This window comes from Tamandua tetradactyla, chromosome 5 (assembly GCF_023851605.1).
Source record: "Tamandua tetradactyla isolate mTamTet1 chromosome 5, mTamTet1.pri, whole genome shotgun sequence".
Lineage (NCBI taxonomy): Eukaryota > Metazoa > Chordata > Mammalia > Pilosa > Myrmecophagidae > Tamandua > Tamandua tetradactyla.
In genome coordinates, this window is record NC_135331.1 from 164154345 (window position 1) to 164169976 (window position 15632).

The following is a 15632-nucleotide window of genomic DNA, read 5'->3' on the forward strand; positions in this document are numbered from 1 at the left end:
CTAGAAAAGCCATGTTTTAATCCTAATCCCATTTTATAAAGGCAGCCATTTCTTCTAATCCATATTCAGTACTGTATGTTGGAAACTTTAGCTTATCTCCACAGAGACATGACTCAATGATTTGTGTATATTAAACTTGATTAGATAGACACTTGTCTCCCCCCATTCTAGGTGGGTCTTGATTGGTTTTACTGGACTCCTTTGAAAGAAGAAGCACTTTGGAAAAAGCTAGAGAACACGAGAGAATGCCATGAGAGTCTGAGAGAGTAGAGAATGCTGCAGAACCATGAAGTAGAGAGTCCAGCAGCCAGCGACTCTTGGAGATGAAGAAGGAAAACGCATCCCGCGGAGCTGGAGAGGAAGCTAGCAGATGATGCCGTGTTTACCATGTGCCCTTCCAGATGAGAGAGAAGCCCTGACCGTGTTCACCATGTGCCTTTTCACTTGAGAGAGAAACCCTGAATTTCATTGGCCTTTTGAATCAAGGTATCTTTCCCTGGATGCCTTAGATTGGACATTTCTATAGACTTGTTTTAACTGGGACATTTTCTCGGCCTTAGAACTGTAAACTAGCAACTTATTAAATTCCCCTTTTTAAAAGTCATTCCATTTCTAGTGTATTGCATTCTGGCAGCTAGCAACTAGAACAGATTTTGGTACTGAGAGAGGGGTGCTGCTGTGGTTTGCAAATACCAAAATGTTGGAATGGCTTTTTAAATAGATAAGGGGAAGATTTTGGAGGAGTTGTGAGGAGTCTGATAGAGAACGCCTGGAATGCTTTGAGGAGACTGTTAGTAGAAATGTGGACCCTAAAGATACCTGTGACGAAACTCTAGACAGAAATGAGGCAGATATTATTGTAAACTGGAAGGAAGGTGATCCTTGTTTTAAAATGGCATATAATCTGGCAAAACTGACTAATGGCTTTGGCTGGACAGCAGATTTTAAAAGACATGAACTTGATATTTAGCAGAAGAGATTTCCAAATTAAATGTGGAAAGTGCAGCCTGGTTTCTCCTCACAGTTTATAGTGAAATGAGGCAGGAAACAGAAGCTGAAAACTGAACTCTTGAGTACAAAGAAACCAGAAATTAATATTCTGGAAAATTCTGGGCTTCCAGGAGGGGAGATCCCAGGGAGTGGGGCCTCACATTATTTGGCCAAATGTGAAACCAGTCAGTCATTTCAGAAAAAGCCAGGACTGGACATGGAGTTATCTAGGCAGGATTTGTGGAAACTCCTTGTGTCTGACAGGCATGATCCAAGGCTACTGCATAGAAAGGCAATGAGAGTACTATGGGACCTGTATAAACAGAGCTGCTGCCAGTGTGGACTAGGGGTCTCACAGAAGGGACACATTGGAGGAAAAATAACTTCAGAGGCAATCCCTGGAGGCTGAGGTCTGAAGTCAGGAAGCCTCAGGCCAGGAGAGCGGTCCCACCCAAGCACGTGGAGAGGGTGAGTTTGCCCCGGGGGCAGAGGATGGGCCTTCTACCTTATTGCAGTGGAAGAGTCTTGACACCTCAGGCCTTGGAGAGGCTGAAGCATGTTCCTTGGGGCTTGGGGAGAGCCTGGCTGCCACCACATGGAGGAGTTGACTGTGTGCCCCAGAAATGGCAGAGAGCCCAGGTATAGCCCTGATCCTTGAAGAGGGTGGGGCCAAGAAAAAGGTGGTCTCCCCAGTGTCCACCAAGCTTGCGTTAGGAGAAAGGCAGGCCTCTGTGTAGGCCCTTGAAAAGGGTGGGACTGTCACTTTCTAAAACCCTGAGGATAAAGTACTCTCAAACTTTGAAATCTAATGGACTTTGCCCTGTGGGTTTTCAAAGTTGTATGGGTCCAGTGACCCCCCTGTCTTCCTTCCTCCCTGTGGAAATGGTTATATGTATCCTATGACTGTTCCTCCTTTGTATGTTGATAGTAAATAACTTGTTTGAGTTTTATAGGTCCAGAGCCTGAGGAGAATTTTGCTTTAGAACAGACCATACCTGGTTACTAACTTTGATAGGAGTGTGTACTGTTTCTAACTTTGTATTTCATTTGTTTTGCTACTGAAATGGTTTAAGAATTTCTGATATTGTAATGGAATGAATGTATTTTGTATATGGGATAAACATGTCTTTTTTAGGGTCCAGGGGTGGAATGTGCCAGTTTGAAAGGATGTATGTAAACTAGAAAAGCCATGTTTTAATCCTAACCACCCACCCCCCTTTTTTGTTTGTATGAGAAGGCACCAGGAATCAAACAAGGGTCTCTGTCACAGTAGGTGAGAACTCTGCCTGCTGAGCCACTGTGATCCTGCCTCTCTAATCCTATTTTATAAAGGCAGCCATTTCTTCTAATCCCTATTCAGTACTGTATGTTGGAAACTTTAATTAGCTACCTCCATGGAGATGTGACTCCATCAGTGTGGGTATTAAACTTGATTAGATAGAGATGTGTCTCCACTCATTCTCCTTGATTGGTTTTACTGGAATCCTTTGAAAGAAGAAGCACTTTGGAAAAAGCTAGAGAGCAAGAGAGAAAGCGACGAGATTCTGAGAGAGCATAGAATGCCACAGAACCATGAAGCAGAGAGTCTAGCAGCCAGTGACTCTTGGAGATGACGAAGGAAAAAGCATCCCAGGGATCTGGAGAGGAAGCTAGCAGAAGACACTGTGTTTGCCATGTGCTTTTCCAGATGAGAGAGAAGTCTTGCATGATGTCTGCCATTAAAGTGAGGACACTGACTAGAAAGAGTGGGACCCTGAAAAATGGGCTGGTGACATATGGATTGATAATGATGTCGGGAGTGAGGTTGAAACCCTAGATCATGCTGAGTCTTCTCTAGATAACCTTGTAATAGTTTGCCCTGAGGACATAACCGCCCCACCTCCAGCCTGCCTTGAGGAGTTGGCCACCCAACCTCCTCCTGAAGGGATTAGCCCTAGAGTGATTAATCCTGTTTCACCAGATGAAACTGCAAACGAAGGCCCTGAAGCAAATGGCTTGGAAGATATTTCTAATTCTTTTCATGAACCACCCCCCACACCCCTCATTTCCTCCAGACCTATAACTAGACTAAAGTCCCAACAGGGTCCTAAAGGTGAGGCACAAAGTATCACACATGAGGAGGTACGTTATACTCCAAAAGCACTGTGTGAGTTTTCCAATTTATACAGACAGAAATCAGGGGAATATGTGTGGCAATGGATTTTAAGGGTGTGGGAAAATGGTGAGAGGAATATAAGGCTGGATCAGGCTGAATTTATTGATAAGAGCCCACTAAGCAGAGATTCTGCATTCAATGTTATAGCTCGAGTGCTTAGAAAAGGTATTAACAGTTTGTTTGGATGGTTGGTTGAAACATGGATCAAAAGGTGGCCAAAATTACCTGAGGTTGAAATGTCAGAACTGCCCTGGTATAATGTAGATGAGGGTATCCAGAGGCTTAGAGAGACTGGAATGTTAGAGTGGATTTATCATCCAAAGCCTGCTCTTACACCCCAGGAATGTCCGGACGATGCACCTTTTACCAGAATAGTAAGAAATAAATTTGTGAGACTAGCACCATCATCCCTAAAGGGCTCTGTGGTTGCACTTCTCTGTAGGTCAGATATTACTGTAGGAACTGCTGTCACTGAGCTGGAATCCTTAAACACAATGGGGATGACAGAATCCCGAGTTGGCAGAAGCCAGGTGGCAGCACTTAATCGCCAAAGACAGTAGGCATGGCTATTATAATAGACAGCAAACTCAAAGCAGGAGTCAAAATAATCTGACACGCAGAGATTTGTGGCATTGGCTAGTAAATTATGGGGTACCTAGAAATACAATAGAAGGGCAGTCTACCAAATTCTTGTTTGAGCTATATAAACAAAAGAGTTCTAGGTCAAGTGAACAGAAGTCTAACCTGAATTACAAAAGCACAGAGTCACGGCCCCTTAATCAATTTCCAGACTTGCAACAGTTTACAGACCCAGAGACCCTTGAATGAAGGGGAGGCCAGGTCCCTTTGGGGGAGAACCCTGTTACACTGCCACAAATTTATACTGTTAATCTTCCTCCAAGCCTTCCCCAAGAAGACCGATGGCCTTTTGTCCGGAGCTTCTTCTCTTGGTCTCTGGTCCCCGGCCGGCGGGGGAAGACGCTGAAGAAAAAGACTCGGACACACTCCTCCAGGTTTGTCGTAAGTGCCAAGTTTTACTGGAGCTAAGCTTACACACCTTGTTACATTTCTCACGCAGGGGGGAGACTCCCTGCGGGGGACAACCTCTATGCGGCCGTCAAGCACGGCTCTCTGCGGGCTGTCTCCCCGACTTCCCGCCCGGGGTCCTAGATATAGTGTGGTGATTACCAATGGCTGAGCTACACGTACAAGGCTGGGATAGGTGGATAGGAGAGGTGGGCGTGTACATCATGGGCGGAAGTGACGATCGGGTGCCATCTTGGCCCGAACGTCGGGTATACGTATAAGGTGGAAACAGGATGCGGGCGCCATCTTGGCTCACTCGATGGGCGGGGGGAGCTCTAGGGCAGGCTGCGGCGTGTCCACTAGGCCCGACCCGGGAGGCGGCTCTCCACATCTCCCCCTTTTTTATTCATTTTGACCCAGTGTCTCCATTGATGAGTGTGCTCCCATGAGCCTGAGAGGCCCACTACATGATTTGGTGCTTTGGGGAGTCTGGACTAGGCTCCAGCCATCTTGCGGCTGAACCTCTGGCACCGACCAGAATGCTCACCTCATATAGAGACCGGAGAGCCCGTGAGCTGGAAACCACGTGACTCTCCCTGCAGTGCTTCGCCTCGCAACTGGGTTATGTAGGGGGGCAGGAGAGCGGCAACCAGAGCCGAGAGCGTCATTAGGTGTCTCTGTGCAATGGCCGGAGTCTAGTCTGGCCAGGACCGTGACTCCGCCGTAGAGATCATCCTTTAGACAAAAATTATGACTTCTGGTGCCGCCTTTTACACCCGGGACACGGCCATGGGCTTTGCAGCAGATCCTGTTTTCGAGCGCCCCGCCCTGAGTGGCCGGGACGGGTCATACAGTGAGGGGAAGGACTGGGTAGCGGGACGGTCGTTGCCAGGAGCATCAGGGGCGAGTGACATAGCCAACATAGTGGTGACGCGTAGCTGTTGCTGCGTCTGGAACAAGCGTTCTAACAAACATTTAACAATGAGCAGAGTTACTAAGAGTCCCACTGCTAAAAGAATCCAAGTGGTCAACCTGGGCCAAGAGAACCATGAGGTGACTTGGTCCCACAGTAGCTCGTAGTGGGAAAAGTGGGGTTAAAGTTAGTCTCTCTTCTACTCGGTCGGAGGGTCACTTGCACTGTTGTTGTCATCTTTTCGGTCGTCGCCATCATCAGCAGAGTTGGAGACCGGATCCGGTGGCTCTGGTTGGAGGCTTATCAATTTTCTGGGCAACAGTTCCTTGGCGTCCTCGGGCGACGTCACGGTTCTCACCAGTCTTTCCGGAACCCACACAGGTTGACGTCCTGGTTCCTGGGGAAAAACACAAACAGAGCCTCTGGCCCAACTAAGTACCGGGTCAGGGCCTTTCCATTGTCCTGACAGAATATCTTTCCACCGGACTAGACCTCTATGCGGTGGGCTCGAGGTGGTGTGTTGAAGGGCAGGTGTCACCCCTAGTGGGTTTTCATTTAGAAAATTATATGTAAATAAAGCCACTGAGAGTTGAGCCTTCGGGGATAGGCCATGGCTTATTCCCCCTTTTTGTTTTTTGAGCAGGTCTTTAAGAGACCTATGTGCTCTTTCGATGATTCCCTGTCCTTGAGGATTATAAGGGATGCCATGCTTTAATTGCACCTCCATAGTATCACAGAACCTTTGAAAGGTTTGACTGGTGTAAGCTGGTCCATTGTCTGTTTTTAACAATTTTGGCTTGCCCCATGCTGCCCAAGCGGCAAGGCAGTGCGAAATAACCTGGTGAACTTTTTCTCCGGTCTCAGCCGTGGCGAATAGTATTTGGGAGTATGTATCTATAGAAACATGTAAATATCTCACTTTGCCAAATTCCGCATGGTGAGTGACATCCATTTGCCAAATGTCACCTGGGATGAGACCTTTGGGGTTGATGCCCAGTGAAGGGGCTGCCTTTTGCTCGGAACAATTATTGCAGGCTCTAACTATATCTCGGGCAGCTGCGCGCGGTATTTGAAACCGTCTGGCCAAGGTGCTTGCATTGACATGAAATTTAGTATGGAATCCCTGTGCTTGCTGATATGGTGTTAGCACTGGGAAAATATGTGGTTGCCGAGTGGCCTTATCTACTAGGCGATTTCCCTGCGCCATGGGACCTGGCAGGCCTGAGTGAGCTCTTATATGGGTTATGAAGAAGGGGCATTGCCGGGAATATATGGTTTCCTGAAGTTTGAGGAAGAATAGTCTTACTGAGGAAGAATGCTTTATAACGCCCACCGTTTCTAAAATAGTTACAGAATTCACTACGTAAAGGGAGTCTGATACAATATTTAGAGGATCGGTGATTTCTTTCAGGACAGTGATAATGACTTGTAATTCTACCCACTGAGGTCTTTGTGGTTGAAAAAATACTGTCTTGGGAGTACTCCCTTCTACACAGTATGCTCCTGAACCGGAGCTGGAACCATCCGTGTATACGGTGAGGGCATTCACTAGTGGCTTAGGTGAAGTTATTTTAGGAAAAATTATTGGATGTTGGGTAATAAATTGCAAGAGGGGGTCTTTCGGGTATTGGTTGTCAATATTTCCTGCAAAAATACACCTGAGAATAGCCCATTGGTCTATGCACCCAGTAAGCGTTTCGAGTTGCCGGGAAGAGTATGGCACTCTGAGGTTTTTAAGGTGTTGGCCAAAGTGTTGCACTGCTCTTTTGAGGGCTTCTGAGGCCAATTCTGCAACCGCTGTGGGATAATGTTCTAAACTTTTTCCGGGGGAGATTCCGGGGTGGACCCAGAGTAGTGGTCCTTGTTGCCACAGCACTGCCGTAGGCTGCAGTTCTGTGGGCAGCAGGCAGGCTTCAAAAGGTTCATGGGGGTTTATTCTTTTTATGACAGCGGTGCTGAGTGCCTCCTCTACTTTAGCTAGTGCTCGCCGTGCTTCGGGAGTGAGAAGCCGGGGAGAGGTTATATCTAGGTCTCCTTTCAACAAATCATATAAAGGTGCCAGTGTGGCATTGGGTAGTTTTAAGTATGGGCGAACCCAATTGATATCCCCCATTAGTTTTTGCAGGTCATTTAGGGTCTTAAGAGTGTCTGTTCTAAGAGACACCTTTTGGGGGGAGACTTGAGTGGGCGAAAGCTTCGCTCCCAGGAAGGTGGCATTATCAGCCATTTGAATTTTTTCAGGAGCAATCATGAGATCGGTATTTCTGAGTGTCAGCACTAGATGTGACAGCGCTGCCTGAAGGAGGGGTAAGTCTGCAGAAGTTAGTAAAAGATCGTCCATGTAGTGAACGATTTTCACTCGAGGGAAACGTCGCCGGGTATCAGTTAACCGTGCGGCAACGTACAGTTGACACATAGTAGGGCTATTGGTCATGCCCTGGGGCAGGACTGTCCATTCAAATCGTTGACTAGGCCCTTCCTGGTTAAGGGAAGGTATGGTAAAGGCGAACTTTGGGGTGTCTTCAGGGTGAAGTGGGATTGAGAAAAAACAGTCTTTAAGGTCTAGTATAAAGACAGGCCAATGCTCCGGTAAGGCGGAGAGCAAGGGTAACCCCGTTTGAACAGGTCCTAGGGGTTCCATACAGTTATTAATGACTCTTAAATCATGTAATAGTCTCCATTTCCCTGATTTTTTCTTTATGACAAATACAGGTGTATTCCAAGGGGATGAGGACGGAATGATATGACCTTCTTTTAGCTGTTCTGATATAAGCGCGTGTAGCGCATTGAGCTTTTCCTGCGGCAAGGGCCACTGAGGCACCCAAATAGGGGTCAATGTTTTCCAAGTTATTTTTATTGGGGTGGGTGGGAATCTTCCCTCAGTGGCCCCCGCGAAAAACCCAGGCCCTGCCTGCCTGGATTGGGTATGGTCTGTACAGGCGCTGGGCGTCCTTGCAGGGAGGCCCCCAATCCTTTTCCGGGGACGTATCCCATACCTTTTAGAAGGTCCTTGGCTGTTTTGGAATAATTAGTTGTTAGGGTAAGATCCATTTGTGTCAGTACGTCTCTTCCCCATAGGGAAACGGGTAAAGCCAGCACGAAAGGCTGAAAAGAGCCGTGATGTCCTTCGTCATCTGCCCAGTGAAGGGCGGAGGCACTTATCATGGGAGCAGAGCACTGCCCGATCCCTGTGAGGATTTCTTCCGCTTTGCATAGCGACCAAGAGGCGGGCCAGTCTTGCTGCCGTATAATAGATCGGTCAGCTCCGGTGTCCAGCAGGCCCAGGAAGGGCCTGCCTTGCACCTTGAGTGTCAACATGGGTCGGTTCTCTAGGGACATATGTAAATCTTCAAAGATTTCCCCAGACGATCCAAATCCTCTGTCTCCCCTCAGGTCGGGTCTGCTTGGAAAGGCAGCATGTAAACTAGGCAGGAGCAGGAGTTGTGCCAATTTATCGCCCTCTGCAATGACTAAGGTGCCTTGCTGTGACTGAACCATGATTTGGGGGGAGCCGGTGAAGTCTGAGTCTATCACGCCTGGTATAACTGTTAGTCCTTTTAGGGCCGTGGACGCTCTCCCTAATATTAACCCAACAGCCCCTTGGGGTAAGGGCCCTTTAAAGGAAGTTTTCACTAGCTGAACACCCATGGAGGGGGTTAATACGAGTCGGGAGGTGGCACAGAGGTCCAATCCTGCGGACCCGGGGGATGCACGGAGCGGAGAGGAGCAGGGCGGGGGCCCTCCGTATTGGGGGGCCCCCTCCGCCCGTTTTTTGAGGGCTGTTCTGGTCTTCCAGAGAGACGCTCCCCTTCTGCGCTGAAGGCTGATCTACAATCTTCCGCACGATGGGGTCCCTTTCTACAGCGGCCACAGAGTTTGCTTTGGACTCGGGGTTCATTTTGCCGCTGATTAGGGGCTCTACCGGGACATTCCCTCTTAAAGTGACCTGGTTTGCCACATCCAAAACAGGTTTTAGGCCTTACCACAGGACCCCCCGAGTCTCCCGTGTCCACATGTAGAGAGCTAGCTAGCATGGCAGCAAGACCTGCATTAGTTAAAGGGCTACCAGCATCTCTACAGAGGCGAACCCAATCTGTCAGGGACTTCCCTCGATTTTGTGCAAGAATAACTTTACATTCTTTATTGCACTGTTCGAATATCATCTGTTTGATAACTGTTTCTGCTACCCCTGGGTCAGAAAAGATTCTTTCTGCTGCGGTCTGCATTTTTGCCACAAAGTCTACAAATGGTTCGGTGGGTCCTTGGTGAATGCTGGTAAGCGAGGCCTGAGCTTCCCCTTCCCCGGTCAGCTTTTTCCATGCTCCCACAAAGCAGCGGAAGACTTGAGCATAGACTTCTTGTGGATACCCCGTCTGATTGTGGGCGTGGGTGCCTTTTCCTAGTAGCATGTCGGCATTCCACCCACCCCGCCTCCCTGCGGCATTCTTTGCCGCTTGTTCTTCCGCTAATTCCTCAAACCACGCTTTCCAGTCGATGTACCGACCTGGAGGCAAGCAAGCACGAGCGAGCTGATAAATGTCTGCGGGCGTGTGGTTTAGTGCCGAGAGGTTCTCAACCATATTTAGAGTGAATGGTGCATTCGGGCCATACTGATGAACAGCTTGTCTTAATTCTTTTAACACTTTATAGTCATAGGCCTCATACTGGTTATTACCGGGAGGATTAATAAGGACTGGAAACATGCCTGTTGGCTGATTAGCACTTATCGCATTAAAAGGGTTCCATCTCCAAAAGAATCTCCCCCTACCAAGAGCTAACGAGCGGCCCTGTGGGGCTGTATACGCGGGCGGCGGAGGTAGGCAAAGTGGTCCCTCCTCCTGCCAGCGCTCCGGAAATTCAGGGTTACCTTCTGGAGCGGGTGAAAAAGAATCATGACAGTTACCCGAGTCGGCCACTAGGGGGAGCCCGTATCGGGGGTCTAAGGCGGAAACACCAGGGCCTCCCCCCAAAGGCCCCCGCGTCACGCTCGCGGGTGCGGGCGGGGCGGAAGGTCGTGGGCAGGTTTCTAGCTCAATTAACGGGTTTTCATTTGTCCCCACGCCCTCACCGTCCTCTGATGCTGAGTCCGAGCTGTCTGATGAGGCGCCTGGCTCCGACGGCCTGCCTCTGCAAGAACCGTCCGTAGACGAGGCAGACCGGGAACTTTCAGACTGCCCCATGCTTGCAGTCGGCACTAGCTTCAAGCGTGCTCGGTGACGTCTACCGAGCTCTCCCCCGGGGTGGCCTGAGTACCCACGGGCCTTAACCCTCAAGTAAAGCAAAGACACTTACCTCTTCGCGGTGATCAGGCGCGAAGGTTGAGAGGAATCAGGAGAGGCGCGAGGATGTTCCCCGTACGGGCCACCACTTGTCCGGAGCTTCTTCTCTTGGTCTCTGGTCCCCGGCCGGCGGGGGAAGACGCTGAAGAAAAAGACTCGGACACACTCCTCCAGGTTTGTCGTAAGTGCCAAGTTTTACTGGAGCTAAGCTTACACACCTTGTTACATTTCTCACGCAGGGGGGAGACTCCCTGCGGGGGACAACCTCTATGCGGCCGTCAAGCACGGCTCTCTGCGGGCTGTCTCCCCGACTTCCCGCCCGGGGTCCTAGATATAGTGTGGTGATTACCAATGGCTGAGCTACACGTACAAGGCTGGGATAGGTGGATAGGAGAGGTGGGCGTGTACATCATGGGCGGAAGTGACGATCGGGTGCCATCTTGGCCCGAACGTCGGGTATACGTATAAGGCGGAAACAGGATGCGGGCGCCATCTTGGCTCACTCGATGGGCGGGGGGAGCTCTAGGGCAGGCTGCGGCGTGTCCACTAGGCCCGACCCGGGAGGCGGCTCTCCACAGCCTTTTACCAGGGTAACTGTGCATTAGGGAAAAGGAAATGATCAGATATTTCAGGGATTATTAGACACTGGTTCAGAAGTGACATTAATTCCAGGGGACCCAAAACGTCACTCTGGTCCACGAGTCAGAGTGGGGGCTTATGGAGGCCAGGTGATCAATGGAGTTTTAGCTCAGGTCCATCTCACAGTGGGTCCAGTGGGCCCCCGGACCCATTCTGTAGTTATTTCCCCAGTTCCAGAATGTATAATTGGTATAGACATACTGAGCAACTGGCAGAATCCCCAAATTGGCTATCTAACTCGTGCAGTGAGGGCTATTATGGTAGGAAAGGGCAAGCAGAAGCCACTAGAACTGCCCCTACCGAGCAAAATAGTAAATCAGAAGCAATACCGGATTCCTGAAGGGATTGCAGAGATTACTGCCACTCTTAAGGACTTGAAAGATGCAGGTGTGGTGATTACCACTACATCCCCATTCAACTCTCCTATTTGACCCAAAAAACAGATGGGTCTTGGAGGATGACAGTGGATTATCATAAGCTCAACCAGGTGGTAACTCCAATTGCAGCTGCTGTTCCAGATGTGGTATCATTGCTTGAGCAAATCAGTACATCCCCTGGTACCTGGTATGCAGCTATTGATCTGGCAAATGCCTTTTTCTCAATAGCTATTAGTAAGGACCACCAGAAACAGTTTGCTTTCAGCTGGTAAGGTCAGCAATATACTTTCACTGTCCTACCTCAGGGGTATATCAACTCTCCAGCCCTATGTCATAATCTTGTCTGCAGGGACCTTGATTGTTTCTCCCTCCCACAAGACGTCATACTGGTCCATTATATTGATGGTATCATGTTGATTGGACCTAGTGAGCAAGAAATAGTAACTACTCTAGATTTACTGGTAAGGCATTTGCATGTCAGAAGATGGGAGATAAATCCAACAAAAATACAGGGGCCTTCCACCTCAGTGAAATTTCTAGGTGTCCAGTGGTGTGGGGCATGTTGAGATATCCCTTCTAAGGTGAAAGTTGCTGCATCTGGCCCCTCCTAGGATGAAAAAAGAGGCACAATGCCTAGTTGGTCTGTTTGGATTTTGGTGACAACATATTCCTCATTTGGGTGTGCTACTCTGGCCCATTTATCGAGTGACCAGAAAAGCTGCTAATTTTGAGTGGGGACCTGAACAAGAGGAGGCTCTACGACAGGTCCAGGCTGCTGCACAAGCTTCTCTGCCACTTGGGCCATATGATCCAGCAGATCCAATGGTGCTGGAAGTGTCAGTGCAAACAGAGATGCTGTCTGGAGCCTCTGGCAGGCCCATATAGGAGAATCACAACACAAACCCTTAGGATTTTGGAGCAAAGCCTTACCATCTGCTGCAGATAACTACTCTCCTTTTGAGAAAGAGCTTTTGGACTGCTACTAGGCCTTAGTTGAGACTGAACGCTTAACCATGGGCCACCAAGTTACCATGAGACCTGAGTTTCCTATCATGAGCTGGGTGTTGTCTGACCCACCAAGCCATAAAGTTGGGCAAACACAGTAGCACTCTATTGTAAAATGGAAATGGTATATATGAGATAGAGCCAGAGAAGGTCCTGAAGGCACAAGTAAGTTACATGAGGAAGTGGCCCAAATGCCCATGGTTTCCACTCCTGGTACATTACCCTCTCTTTCCCAGACCAGAGCTATGGTCTCTTGGGGAGTTCCTTACAGTGAATTGACTGAGGAAGAGAATACTCGGGCCTGGTTTACAGATGGTTCAGCATGATATGCAGGTTCCTTCTGAAAGTGGACAGCTGTAGCATTACAACCCCTTTCTGGGGTGTTCTTGAAGGACAGTGGTGAGTGGAAATCCTCCCAGTGGGCAGAACTTCAAGCAGTGCACCTGGTTGTTCATTTTGCTTGGAAGGAAAACTGGCCAGAGGTACGTTTGTATACTGACTCATGGGCTGTTGCTAATGGTTTGGCTGGATGGTCAGGGACTTGGAAAGACCATAATTGGAAAATTGGTGACGAAGAGGTCTGGGGAAGAAGTATGTACATAGACCTTTCTGAGTGTGCTAAAAACATGAAGATATTTGTGTCCCATGTGAACGCACACCAGAGGGTGACTTCAGCAGAGGAAGATTTTAACAATCAAGTGGATAAGATGACCCATTCTGTGGATACCAGTCATCCTCTTTCCCAGCAACTCCTGTCATCGCCCAATGGGCTCATGAACAAAGTGGTCATGGTGGTAGGGATAGAGGTTATGCATGGGCTCAGCAACATGGACTTCCACTTACCAAGGCTGACCTGGCTACAGCCACTGCTGAGTGCCCAGTCTACCAGCAGCAGAGACCCACACTCAGCCCCCAATATGGCACATTCCCCTAGGTGACCAGCCAGCTACATGGTGGCAGGTTGATTACATTGGACCACTCCCTTCATGGAAGGGGCAGCAATTTATTCTAACTGGAATAGACACATACTCTGGATATGGGTTTGCTTTCCCTGCATGCAATGCTTCTGCCAAAACTACCATCAGTGGGCTTACAGGATGCCTTATCCATCATCATGGTATTCAACATAGCATTGCTCCTGATTAAGGAACACACTTCACAGCAAATGAAGTGCAGGAATGGGCATATGCTCATGGAATTCTCTGGTCTTACCATGTTCCCCATCATCCAGAAGCAGCTGGATTGATAGAACGGTGGAATGGCCTTTTGAAAACTCAATTATAGTGCAACTAGGTGGCAATACCTTGAAAGGCTGGGGTAATGTTCTCCAGGAAGCTGTATATGCCCTGAATCAGCGTCTGCTGTATGGTTCTGTTTCTCCCATAGCCAGGATCCATGGGTCCAGGAACCAAGGGGTGGAATGGGAGTGGCACCACTCTCTATTACCCCTAGTGATCCACTAGGAAAATTTTTGCTTCCTATCCCTGCAACCCTGAGCTCTGCTGGTCTACAGGTTTTAGTTCCAAAATGGGGAGTGCTTCCTCCTGGAGACACAACAATGATTCCACTGAATTGGAAGTTAAGACTGCCACTTGGTCACTTTGGGCTACTTATGCTACTGGATCAACAAGCCAAGAAGGGGATTACATTATTGTCTTGGGTGACTGACCCTGACTATCAGGAGGAAGTAGGACTGCAACTATGTAATGGAGGTAAAGAAGAGTTTTCTTGGAATATAGGAGATCCCCTAGGGCGTCTTTTAGTACTACCATGCCCTGTGATTAAAATCAATGGAAAACTGCAACAATGCAATCCAGGCAGGACTACGAATGGCTCTGAAACTTCAGGAATGAAGGTCTGGGTCACCCCATCAGGCAAAGAACCACGGCCAGCTGAAGTGCTTGCTGAGGGTAAAGGGAACATGGAATGGGTAGTGGAAGAAGGTAGTGATAAATATGAACTTCGACCACGTGATCAGTTACAGAAACGAGGAATGTAATGCTGTTTTTTCCTGTTATACTACTTAAGTTGTAAGATATCAAGTTTAAGAATGAATGTTGCCCAAGGATTTGCACCCTATTCTGGAGAGATTTAATGTGTTTCCAGTTATATGCAGGACAGTTGAGTATTGTTAGGTGAAAGAAAAAAAATGTGTGTTATATGGTTTTTTATTTAGAAATTAGGTGTGGTTTAAGGTGGTATGTATGGTTGCCAAGTTGACAAGGGGTGGACTGTCATGGTCAGGTTCAAGTGTCAACTTGGCTAAGTGGTGGTTGGGCAAGTGCTGGCTTGCCTGTTGCGATGAGGACATTTCATAGAATTAAATGATGATCATGTCAGCTGCATCCACAGCTGATTCCATTTGTAATCAGCCAAAGGGGCATGTCTTCTGCAATGAGTGATGCTTAATCTAATCACTGAAAGCCTTATAAGGAGGATTCAAAAGAGACAGGATCTTCCTGTTTCGGCTGGTGAGCCTCTCCTGCGGAGTTCATCCAGACCCTCCATCAGAATTGTTGGCTTCACAGCCTACTCTGTGGATTTTGGACTCTGCGTTCCCACGGTCATGTGAGACACTTTTATAAATTTTATATTTGCGAGTGTTCCCTGTTGATTCTGTTTCTCTAGAGAACTAATACACCATGTCAAACTCTGAAATTTGTTCTACAACTAACTGTGGTGCTGTGCTTTGAAATTTATTGCTTTTTGTATATGTGTTTTTTTTTCACAAAAAAGAAGGAAAAAAAGTCAATTGTGATGATAAAAAAAAAATTTAAGCCTTCTAGCCTCCTAGATTCTGGAGCAACTAGAAGGAAAAATCTGAGAGGATCATATGGTAGCCCATGATAAACTCTGGGATCTGACCTGTAACTACTTGTTGAAGAGTGCTTTGAAAACTATTGCTTTTTCATTTTTTTGCTTTGTATATATGTTATACTATATAATAAAAAACTTAAAGAAAACACAAGCCACATAAGTGTACAATTTTTATAAAGCATACATTGTATAATCACCAACCCAATCAAACACAGAAAAAATCCAACAACAATAAATAGCCCCTTGTGCTACTACCTGGTCAATATCATCAGGTTCCTGGCTGCCAACAATCACTGATTTACTTCTATCACTATAGATTAGATTTGTATTTTCTAGAGTCACATATACATGAACTCAAATCTAGAAAATACAAATCTAATCTAAAACCATATGTCTTGCTTTCCCGCTTGGCACAACATTTTGGATCTTAA

The 15632-nt window shown here is 47.8% G+C and overlaps 1 protein-coding gene and 1 long non-coding RNA gene across 3 annotated transcripts in view; both read right to left on the minus strand.

The window, feature by feature from the left end:
• Positions 1-15632, minus strand: part of ATG5 (autophagy related 5) — a 336061-nt gene that overhangs the window by 6856 nt on the left and 313573 nt on the right. The window lies entirely within an intron of this gene.
• LOC143685008 (uncharacterized) lies at positions 4154-10874 on the minus strand. Its single transcript, XR_013176320.1, has 2 exons — positions 10377-10874; positions 4154-5481 (listed from the first exon to the last, which is right to left on the minus strand). It is a non-coding gene; the product is annotated as an uncharacterized LOC143685008 (long non-coding RNA).